Source organism: Ixodes scapularis, unplaced genomic scaffold (genome assembly GCF_016920785.2).
Source record: "Ixodes scapularis isolate PalLabHiFi unplaced genomic scaffold, ASM1692078v2 PGA_scaffold3__209_contigs__length_174095766, whole genome shotgun sequence".
Taxonomy (NCBI): domain Eukaryota; kingdom Metazoa; phylum Arthropoda; class Arachnida; order Ixodida; family Ixodidae; genus Ixodes; species Ixodes scapularis.
Window position 1 is genome coordinate 123,039,960 of NW_024609868.1, and position 9,856 is coordinate 123,049,815.

Consider the following 9,856-nt stretch of genomic DNA (forward strand, 5'->3'; position numbering starts at 1 on the left):
CCTCCCCAGCCCAGCGCAGGCGGGGTCATTGCTCTCCGAAGCGAGCAAACCACGCGCCAGACACGAACGCTAAAAATGTTACCGACCAAAAACTCTTCCTCAAACCTGAAAAAAAGGAAAAGAAAAACAAAACTGTAGTTAGATTATAAAATATCACACTTTATTATTGTTTTGGGGATAAATGGGAGGGAGCGAACAAGCTTGTAAAATAATATCCTATTATGCTAGGCTGATTCACAAGATACACAGTTGGGTACCTCCGGTTTCAGTTCTTTTGAAAATCTATAAAACTCCTATTTTCGAGGCAGAGGAACGCTTTGCACTTTGTGCAGCTAATCCTGGACTTCCCGAAGCATCCTTAGCTCTGCCCTTTATTTGAGATTGAAGTGTGACGTGCTCTGGGAAGTGGTATGTCCGGTTAAGTTTGGCCGGACAGACCGCTGGTGGCAAAGGCGAAATGAGTTGTCGCTTGGGCGTCGTAAAGCTCGGCAAATCTTTCTAGCTGCCTTCAACACCAGAAGCATCCCCTTGCCTTCCTCGTTTAGGAGCCTGCCGCTTTTCGCTTCCATTTGCCTAGAGAGGCGATGGCAGCTTTGCAGAAAGAATAATCGATTCTGAAATTTGGATCTTGAAATTCAGAAAGTAAAGGACGTCCTTTGGCGCGCGCCATGCTGAGTGCAGTGTTGCTAGCATTCAACTCACCCAATGCACATAGAAAGATCAAGGAAGCGTGCATACACCCTGACTGTCCACTTCTTTGTCCAAATTTTAGTATGGTATTAGTACATGAAGTGGTCGATCACGACAGCACCGCCCACGTTCACGTTGTATGTCTCGACTGCTGTAGGCTGTGGTACGTCAGTGTTAGCTTTCTGTTCTTTCGATCTCCACTTACTCTGAAGACATCCCGTTTGATGTTGACAGAACGAGCACTAATTTGTTGTCCTCCAACTTCGTCGCATACACCTTGTCGTCACTTTAAACTACAGATGATGAATCACCTCTTTCAGTGTGTTTGTTCTCCGGAAGTTTCTGCGTGCGCGGCTCCCCCTGTTCGTGCGCTCAGAACCGTTCCTGCAAGGTGAGCATTTCCGGACCTCAGAAGCTCGGCCAGTTTCAGCCTAGTATAGTATCTTTAGGTGAATATATGAACTGTGTGACTTGTTGGGACAGTCTCGAAAGGGAGTTTGCACCACGGCTCCTCCAAGTCCAAGTTCTTTTCGGGGATCCAGCTGGCAGGGTCGCTTTCTCAGTATAGATCTTGAAATCAAGCACAAGGCCTTGCGTCGTCGCAGGATCAAAGTTATTCAAACCAACTGGGTTCGGCGTTGATGAAAGATACTGCCGGGATGGGCGCCGTCCAGCGAACGGTATAATTTGTTCATCCACATTCAAGGTTTGTGGGCGTGGTATTTGCGCACAGGTCGAACGAAACGAATCGAGAACTGGTTGAACGTGGAACAACTTGTGTTTTTTGTCATCCGTGAGCGTCTGGACATCAACAAAGTGAGACACGTTTCTAAGTTCGAAAAACGAAAAACCTGTCTCTCGTCTAGTGACTACTGATCAGCGGCAACGAGAGCGACAGGGACCAATACATCCACGCTCTGGGTAGACCATCAAGCTCCCGAGCAAGCTTATCCCAGCCAAGGTCCACATTTCTCCTTCGTTTGCCGCGACTCACCGGTGATCGCGTGTTTGCAATAAATAAAGGTTTGTCTGGTCAGCACAAAGTTTCCAAAACGGTTCGGGAAAGTACTTGAAGAAGTACGCCTATGAGTTCTCCGATGCTTCACGTCTTTCTCTCAGAGCATCGACTTGAAGATATGTCACCGTCGCGAAACTAACAAAACAGAAAAGAAAAAAAAAAAATCAAGAACCTGACAACGCTAAAACAGAAAAAAGTTTTCGGAAAAGCTTCCTGGTAGTTGGATTCAGGGTCGTCTGTATCCTCCATATATCAGATACTGTGAGGTCTACATCGTCATAGGAGTCGGATGTCATGCACTTGTGTTGATGAACTGAGCAATCTCGTCGTCTGACAATTATTTCTTTGAAATGTGAAACCTACATAGATCGGCAAACAACAGTGTGCATTGCATGTCATGGCCTAACAGGCGCATTTATTTATTTACTTTCTTTTTTATTTATGTTTATTTATTTACTGATACTGCTCGGCTTGTCGAGGATAGGACGTTGCCGTGCAAAGCGGCGTTGGAACCGTAAAGCCGGCGTCACACTACTCATACATCATACAAAAGGCAGTCTGGTAACATGAGGCACCACAATATCCGTCGTTCGAATGCCGCGTGCCAAGTCTCTTTCTTAAACTCATTGCAATCTGGCATTCGAAGCACGAATCTCGCCGTGACTGGCGTTCGAATCTGTATGCATGCATACTGTCTTTTGTATGACGTAAAAGCAGTGTGATCCAGGGTTAAGGTCATGCTGCGACTTTCAAGCATGCTTTCTAGCGCGCCAGAAGCCGTGCAGTGTTCATGTTTCCCAACGGTAACGCTCTGCTTATAAAACAGCTATATTGACTGGAAATACCCGATTAGGAACCTCTTGAAGAAATTGCCCAATTGAAACCAAAATATTCCTCACTCTCAAAGAATCACTCTGTCCCTATATTTACTCATACAAGTTCGTGTTATTTAGACTTAATACGATAAAAACAAAAATTCACGCCGCTCAGTACCCTGGAAGCCGCTACTTTCCAATGCACGTGTTGTGAGCACAGTCAGACGGCTGGTGCCATCCCTTGGAAGAGATAGAAACCAAGCCTTACCTAATTGGGTACTCTCGGTTTTGTTGTTGAAACCTGTATGTGAACCTTGTTTGAAAAGTTTAAATAAGAGTGCATAAATGAATACTTTAGGTATGAGGAGAAAGTTAAAACGGTTTACAGTTTGTAACAAATTTGTGCAGCAATGGATTCAAAGGTGGCAGTCGATCTGTGAACAAGAAATGGAAGTAAAATAACACGATGTTCACTTCGAGCGTGGGCTAGATACATAGAGTTAATATAATGTACGCTAAAGGTCCAACTGTGCGGTTAGACGGGAATCAATCTGAAATTGACTTCCACGGTAATGCATTTATGTGGTAGAAAGTGATGCACTTTCCTCTTGCGCTTGATTGGAAATATCACGAATAATTCGTACTTACAAATAGCTAGGCACTTTTCTCAGTCATGTAGACGAAAACATTGGTCAGTTACGGCGTATATCTTTCGAATTCATGTCATTAAAAATGGTGATAAAATGGCTTAATACGTGTATTTAAAAACACTGTCCGACACTGTTAGAACAAACACAGCATCGCCGCTTTTGTGCAAGGAGGTTTACGTGAAAAAGCAGTGAAGAGCACCTTGAAAATCGAGACAGATGTCAAGAACTACGCTCTGACACTGGATCAGTACCTACCTGTGTATCTGATCAAGGTGAATTGAAAGCCAAGTAATTAATTCGACTTGCCATAAATAACGTTAGTTTTATTCGCTCCTTCTCATGTATGAATGCAAAGGTAAGTTTGTTCTAGCGTTCAAAACTCATATCTGCATCGAAGATAGGCGCTGAGAAAACACAAGGACAAGATGATACGTAAACAGTGGCACACTCGCAACTAACATTTATTTAAAGAACGAATCCGTGAAAATAGCCGTGAAGAAACCCTTGGTCACGACTAGGCATGGTGTAGACCCGTTTCTAGAAAATCAAATTCTTTTGTCAATAAGGTTATAGAAGTGTCACTTGTGCACATCTTGCCTTTTGCTCTGATTTCAAAAGCCTCGTGGAGCTCCCTGGATATCTTATCTGGGTATCTCGCCAGAAATAGTGTGTCTTTAAATGACAGGGAGCAATGGCAGCGGCTGCAGTGTGTTGCCAGATGTCCAGATGGGGGTTGCTCGTGTGGCCGCGTCATGTTCACGTGCGCGATCGTTGAAGCATCGGCCGGACATACAGACCAGCTTGACATTGGAATTTCGTAAACAACTCCCGTTGTGCATTCTGTGAATTTCTTGCGGTCTTTAGTTTTGCATTTGTCTGCAGCATCAGCCGAAAAAATTGATTTTGCGGCACAGTCTTAACAGCTTATTAGGTGCCGAAAAAAAAAAAAAGACCGGTACGTCGTACCGGTCAGCAACCTTTTTAAGGTTGTGTGTTATGGAGTGCACGTACGGAATTACAACTGGTCTAACTGTGTTCTTTTCTTTTTTCACGAGGTTGCCTTTGTATAACTTTTATCTTCACGATTAGGCTTTCCGCCACCTCCACCAGAACACTCGGAGGGAAACCAGTCCTCTGCAGACGCGCTGCCTGTTTCTTGAAGCTTTCTTGCGCAGTGTGCACACGTGATTTTTTAATGGACGCCTAAAAAAACATTGAAGCAATCCCTCGTTTGACTACCTTAGAATGGGCTGAGCTGTATGGGAGAATGCCCTTCTTGGCGTGACTCGTACGCAAAATAAAAATAATAATAAGAAGAAAGCCAGGAGAAAACCATTTTTAGCGTTTTAATAAAACGCTAATTGTGATGTGTTTTTTTTTTTCCATGCGTTATTAGCGCTGGTGAGCAGATATTGAAAGATTCGTATGCAGTGTTTCCATGTTTACAAAATCACAGCCCAGACTGCTATGATTTTTCGCCTTCTTCAAAAAGTAAGCAAAGCACCCGTCATACGCACGAACGCTGGGGATCGCAGTCGAGGAGGGTTCTCAGCACATGCTTTCGTGCATCCTCTGTTTCTGGAGGGTGCGTCCAGCCTTCGAGCTGGACGATATCGAGTGTCCGGTGGCGAGATCGTATTGCTGCCAGGTCCGGGAAGGACTAGGCAAGGTGGGCGATGGTGGCCCAGGATCCGAGTTGGCAGCGCTAGCACAAGCCCGAGGACATGTTTTAGCTCCATGTTGCAATGCGTACTGGATCGACCGTTGTAGCTGTTCTGATATGCAGAAGGAGGACTCTCGCTTGACCACCCAACCCCGACGGTAGAGGGTCAGGGTCCTCGGGCAGCAGTTCCTCGAGCCGAATGCGACATTCGTTTCTGATGAGAGTGTGGTGCCCGTCCGCGTCCAGTTCCGCGTGATCGTTGAGGGTGGTGGACTGGCGATTGCAGGTACGGAGGCAAGGCGCGCGTTCACGCCGCGCTGCGTATCCGCGTTCTGATTGATGTGAGAGACTAGTCTCCTCGTCCGAAAGGAAGAGTAGGGCACGGGCGATTTGAGTATCTTCTTAATTTCCAGGAATCCCGGCGTGGCCAGGACCCCTTCGACCTTGACGTGAACTCCCTGGCCGCGAAGTTGCGAAGCGAGGGTCTTAATTTTTCGCACAAGCTTGGAGAGCTGGCTCTAGCCTTGCATTCTTTGATTGCTTTCTGTGAATCTGAAAAGATGCGGATGTTCGCAAAAAGGGCAGAGGAGGAGGAGGACTGAGCTTCCTGAGCTGATGCTAAAGCGAGGCGAATGGCGCGGAGTTCTTGCTTGATCAAGGAGGAGGGGCGGGGGGGGGGGGGGGGGTGACGTCGTGGTATGGCGCGTTGCTGATAGGAAAGAACGCCGGAATTGTCTTCCTTGGTTGCGGGCCTTCGAGACAGATGACGTCAGTATATACGGCAGCAAACAAGGCGAGATCCCAGCTGCTGACTGTCTTTACGTGTGCGCGACCTCGACGAGCGAGCTGTTGAACATCGTCCTTTCGGGGCTGTGGGCGAGTGGTGGTTATGTCAGCCAGATCTTCCCATGGTGTGATTGTGGCTGGATAGCGCGGAAGTTTTGTGGTCGTCTTGCTGAAAAGATACAAAATGTTTCGGCCCGAGGGGGTGAGTTGTAGTCGCTTTTCGTGAGCGCTCATTCTATGTCTCGACGATATCCCGAAGGTCGTTGATTCCAGACGTTGCTCTCAGAGTGTTGAGGGGGTGAAGTGTGGAAGTCCGGTGATTACGCGCCGAGCACGGTTGTCCAGCGTATCTAATTTGGTCCAAGGTGCCTTAGAGAGCCAAAAATGCCGTGCTCTATAGCAAACTCGCCGCACCACGAGTGCTTTGTACAGTCGTTTGATGATGATGTTGGAAGCACCCCCTCCAGAGCTGCAAATTCGGCAAATGGCGTTGAGTGCCTTGTAAGAGCTTTCTATTGTTTCTTCGAGCCAGGAATCGGCAGCAGCGTCCTCTCGTATTTCTACGCCGAGCACTCGCACAGAAGGGACTAATACGTCGTCCGGCCAAGACGAGATGAAGTCGCTCCGCTATTTGAGCATCACGATACTTTTTGACGCGACACACACGTAAGTGGCCTTCTCGGGGGAGGCACGAAGTCCCACCCTGAAGAGATGTGCCTCGACGACGTCCGGTGCTTGTTGTAGTATCTTCTATTATTCTTCTAAACCGTAGGTGTGATGAGCCCAGATCGTCAGGTCGTCGGCATATAGGGTGAAGTCGATGTCAGGAATCTCGGCTAAGGCGTGCGGCAGGGCGGCCATTACGATACTAAAAAGTGTCGGGGATTAGTCTTGTGCGAATAGTGGATTTTCAGTTCGAAGCGAATTTGAAGCGAATAGTGGTTTTGGGCCGAATATCTTCGATTCGAATATCGAATAGTTTTTCCACGCCTTCCACTACCATTGCGTAATGCTTAGACGAAAACCCAGCTAACTTGTGAAGGTTGTTCCACTTGTTCATTTATAAGCTAAGTTTATCCATATTATTTAACTGTGTCTTCATAAGATCTGATGTCTTGGGATGGCAAGTAAACAACGAATTTGACATAAAATGAATCTTATAGAGATGGCCAACTATACCCAATTGAGTGAATTTACAATTTTTGCTATATAAAATAAGCCTTCTTTAATTTCGAGTTAAAAACGAAATATTTGCGCATGTTGAACGCAGGTTGTAAGGGCATCTCTGATTAACATACTATACTCTTGCATAACAATCAGTTTAATTTTGGAACTTTTACTACAATGCAGAAATACCGATTCACAAAGTTACCATTTATTCCCAAATACAGCCGGCACGCGTGCACCATCCCGATTTGAATGTATGCTTTCTTCCAAGCACGCAATTGCGATATTCATACTTTTCCAAGTGTTCATCGTGGCGGGTTACCCCGTTAAGTGCGCTTCTTACCGAGCACCGATGTAATGCAGAGAAGCAACACCCGCGAAGCTCGCTTCCGCGCGCATTGCTTCTCTGCTGTGCACCGGTGCTCGGAAAGCAGCGCACTCAACGGAGCTAACCCACAGCAATCAACGCTTCGAAAAACTCGAATAGCGCAGTTCTTCCCGAAGCGAATGTCGAATAGTCTATCATTCGAAACTACCATTCGAAATTTCGAATATTCGCACAACCCTAGACTCGGGGATAGAACTGATCCTTGAGGCACTCCTATCCGATTCGGTCTGGATTTGGTTTCTTCTGCTTCTCGGCCGGCTGATAATGAGAACGTGCGGTTGGCCAAAAAGGTACGAATAAAATTGAGTGCGCGGCCAGAAATGCCGAGACCGGCGGCGGCTGTTGTAATGGAGGAATGCGGGACGGAGTCGAAAGCTCGATTGACATATACGGCGACGAAGGTGCCGGCGTGATTTTGCCGCCGACCTTTGGTGCGGATGATATGGTGGGCAATGAGAGCCAGATTTCCTGCGTACCTATATGGTCCAAAAGCCGGTCTGTGCAGGGTGAAATGCGTTACTGTTTTCGGAGGTACCAATCTAGTCTGGCAAGAACCTTCGCTCTGTGGTCTTGCACACGCAGGACGTGAGCGAGATGGAGCGGAATTCTTTAATGGTGTTGCGGGCCTTGTTCCCTTGGAGATGGGCACGACGATCGAGCTCTGCCATGCTTGGGGAAGCTCTCCAGATACCCAGATTACGTTAGTCCAGTCAAGGAGCTGCAAGCGGGTCTCATCAGGGAAGTTCCGAAGCATGGCAGGGGTGACGTTGTCCGGCATGGGTCCGGATAGCATCTTGCTTTTGGGGATTGCCCAATTTAATTCCCCAAGGAAAAACGGCCAATCCATACCGTGGTTGGGCACAACGATTTCGGGAGAGTAGACGGGGTCATTTAATGCAAGCTGAGTGTCTGGCTGTGGGAAGAACTCGTCTCCGACCAGATTCGCAAGTGGTCCCGTCAGGCCCAGCTGGAGGGCGAGAGTGTGGGTTGCCGTCTTGCCCTTCTTTTTGCCCATGAGAGCTCGAATTGTGGGCCAAAGCTGCTTATTGGACGTTCTCTCGGAGAGCGACGAGCTTTAATCGAGCCATATGGTACTTTTAAGGTGTTTCGCGTCTTCCTTGGCCACGATGGTGGCCCGCATAATGGCTTCAAGCCGCAGGAATATTTCGGCCTCTGCGATAACGTTGAAGTAGTTGAGGACGTTTTGCCCAGAGGCAAGCCAGGTGAAGATCGGGCGTGGAACCGTCCTCGTCCGTGTTGACGGAAATGGTGGCAGTTTTTAGTGAGTTCTGGATTGAGAATGTAAGGTCGTTTTCTTCAGAGTTCGGTCTATTGACCAATTTTCGGCGAAATCGATCCCAGTAGTAATGTGAACCTTGCGTTTGCCACCGAGCACGTGGCAGGCTTTTGAGTGGGGAAAAATCAATTAGAAAGTGGTCCCTGCCCCGGGTATCGGGCAGAAATTTCCAGACGTGATATTGGTAGACGACGTTGGAGGTCCACATAAGGTCGGGAGAAGTGTCCCCCTGGCCTACGTAGGCTGCCATGCGGGTCTTAATCCCGGCCACGTTCATGAGATGGAGATGACACATCGTCGTCCTTTCCATTAGTTGCTCTGCCTGGTTTGTTTGTCATGTACATCCCCAGGCTGGATGTTGCCAGGTTGAAATCGCCTCCCTACAACTTCTGTTCTTGAATATAGATTTGATGAATGTAAGAGATCCAATCGTGATCGATTGTCCGCTCCGCCCCAGGATAAAGATATGCCGAGACGAAGATCACGTTATTGTTCTTAATGGTCGTTGCACGAACTGCGACTGTTTTTTGACTGTTGTTGCAGTGTTGGGCGAGATCAATTTGATGTTGCAGCCAGTCGGTACGAACGGTCACTAGTGCGAAGCCTGGTTTCACGCAAAGGGTAGAACGAGGGCCACCTTGATGTTCGGGGACGGAGGGGCATGCATAGGAGGTCAAGCCTCGATTTTTAATATCAAAAGAATTGGCTTTTTGGATTAGAAGTACGAGGAATCGGGTGTGGACTGGGGGAGGTTTATGACAGGCCGGATTTGGTTGAAAAAGCTTTAGTGTTGCTGCTGCTGCTGTTGCTGCTGTTGTAACCGGTTGTTAAGCTCTTGCTGGGCATGGACGGCCGCGTCCATACGAGCGTTAAGGGCTGTCGAGACTCATATCAATTTTAGAGACCTGAACATATTGCGGATTTTTTGCATGTCAGTGACTCTTGAATCCCAGGGTAATTTAGGATTTTTTCGATTGAGATGGGGGGGGGGGGGGGAGCATGGGTGGCCCGTATATAGTGTGCTACAAGGGTCGTTTCCAGGCTCTGCGAAGAAGGGAGCTGCGGGTATTTGAAAAGAGATGTAGGTGGGGGTCGCTTATACTGTTGCAGCAGCTGTTGATGTTGTTTGTGCTGTTCCTTATACCTTTGTACTTCTTCGCGCATTTTTGTTAGTCTCTAGCCAGGTAGGGCAGCCGTACCCAGGTGGCCTGTCTTTTCGCACCCCTGGCAATAGGGTACCTCAGATGGTCAATTATGCCTTGACCAGGCGTGGCTGAAGTAGGATGGGTTGTGCCGCAACGCGGGCAAACGGCTGGGTAAGGACATATGTCCTGCTTGTGTCCGAGGCGGTGACATTTGCTACAGGTAACCGCTTTTGGTTT

The 9,856-nt window shown here is 47.8% G+C and overlaps 1 pseudogene; it reads right to left on the reverse strand.

The window, feature by feature from the left end:
• Positions 1–265: 265 nt before the first annotated feature.
• On the reverse strand, positions 266–8,769 carry LOC115308892 (annotated as a pseudogene).
• Positions 8,770–9,856: the final 1,087 nt, after the last annotated feature.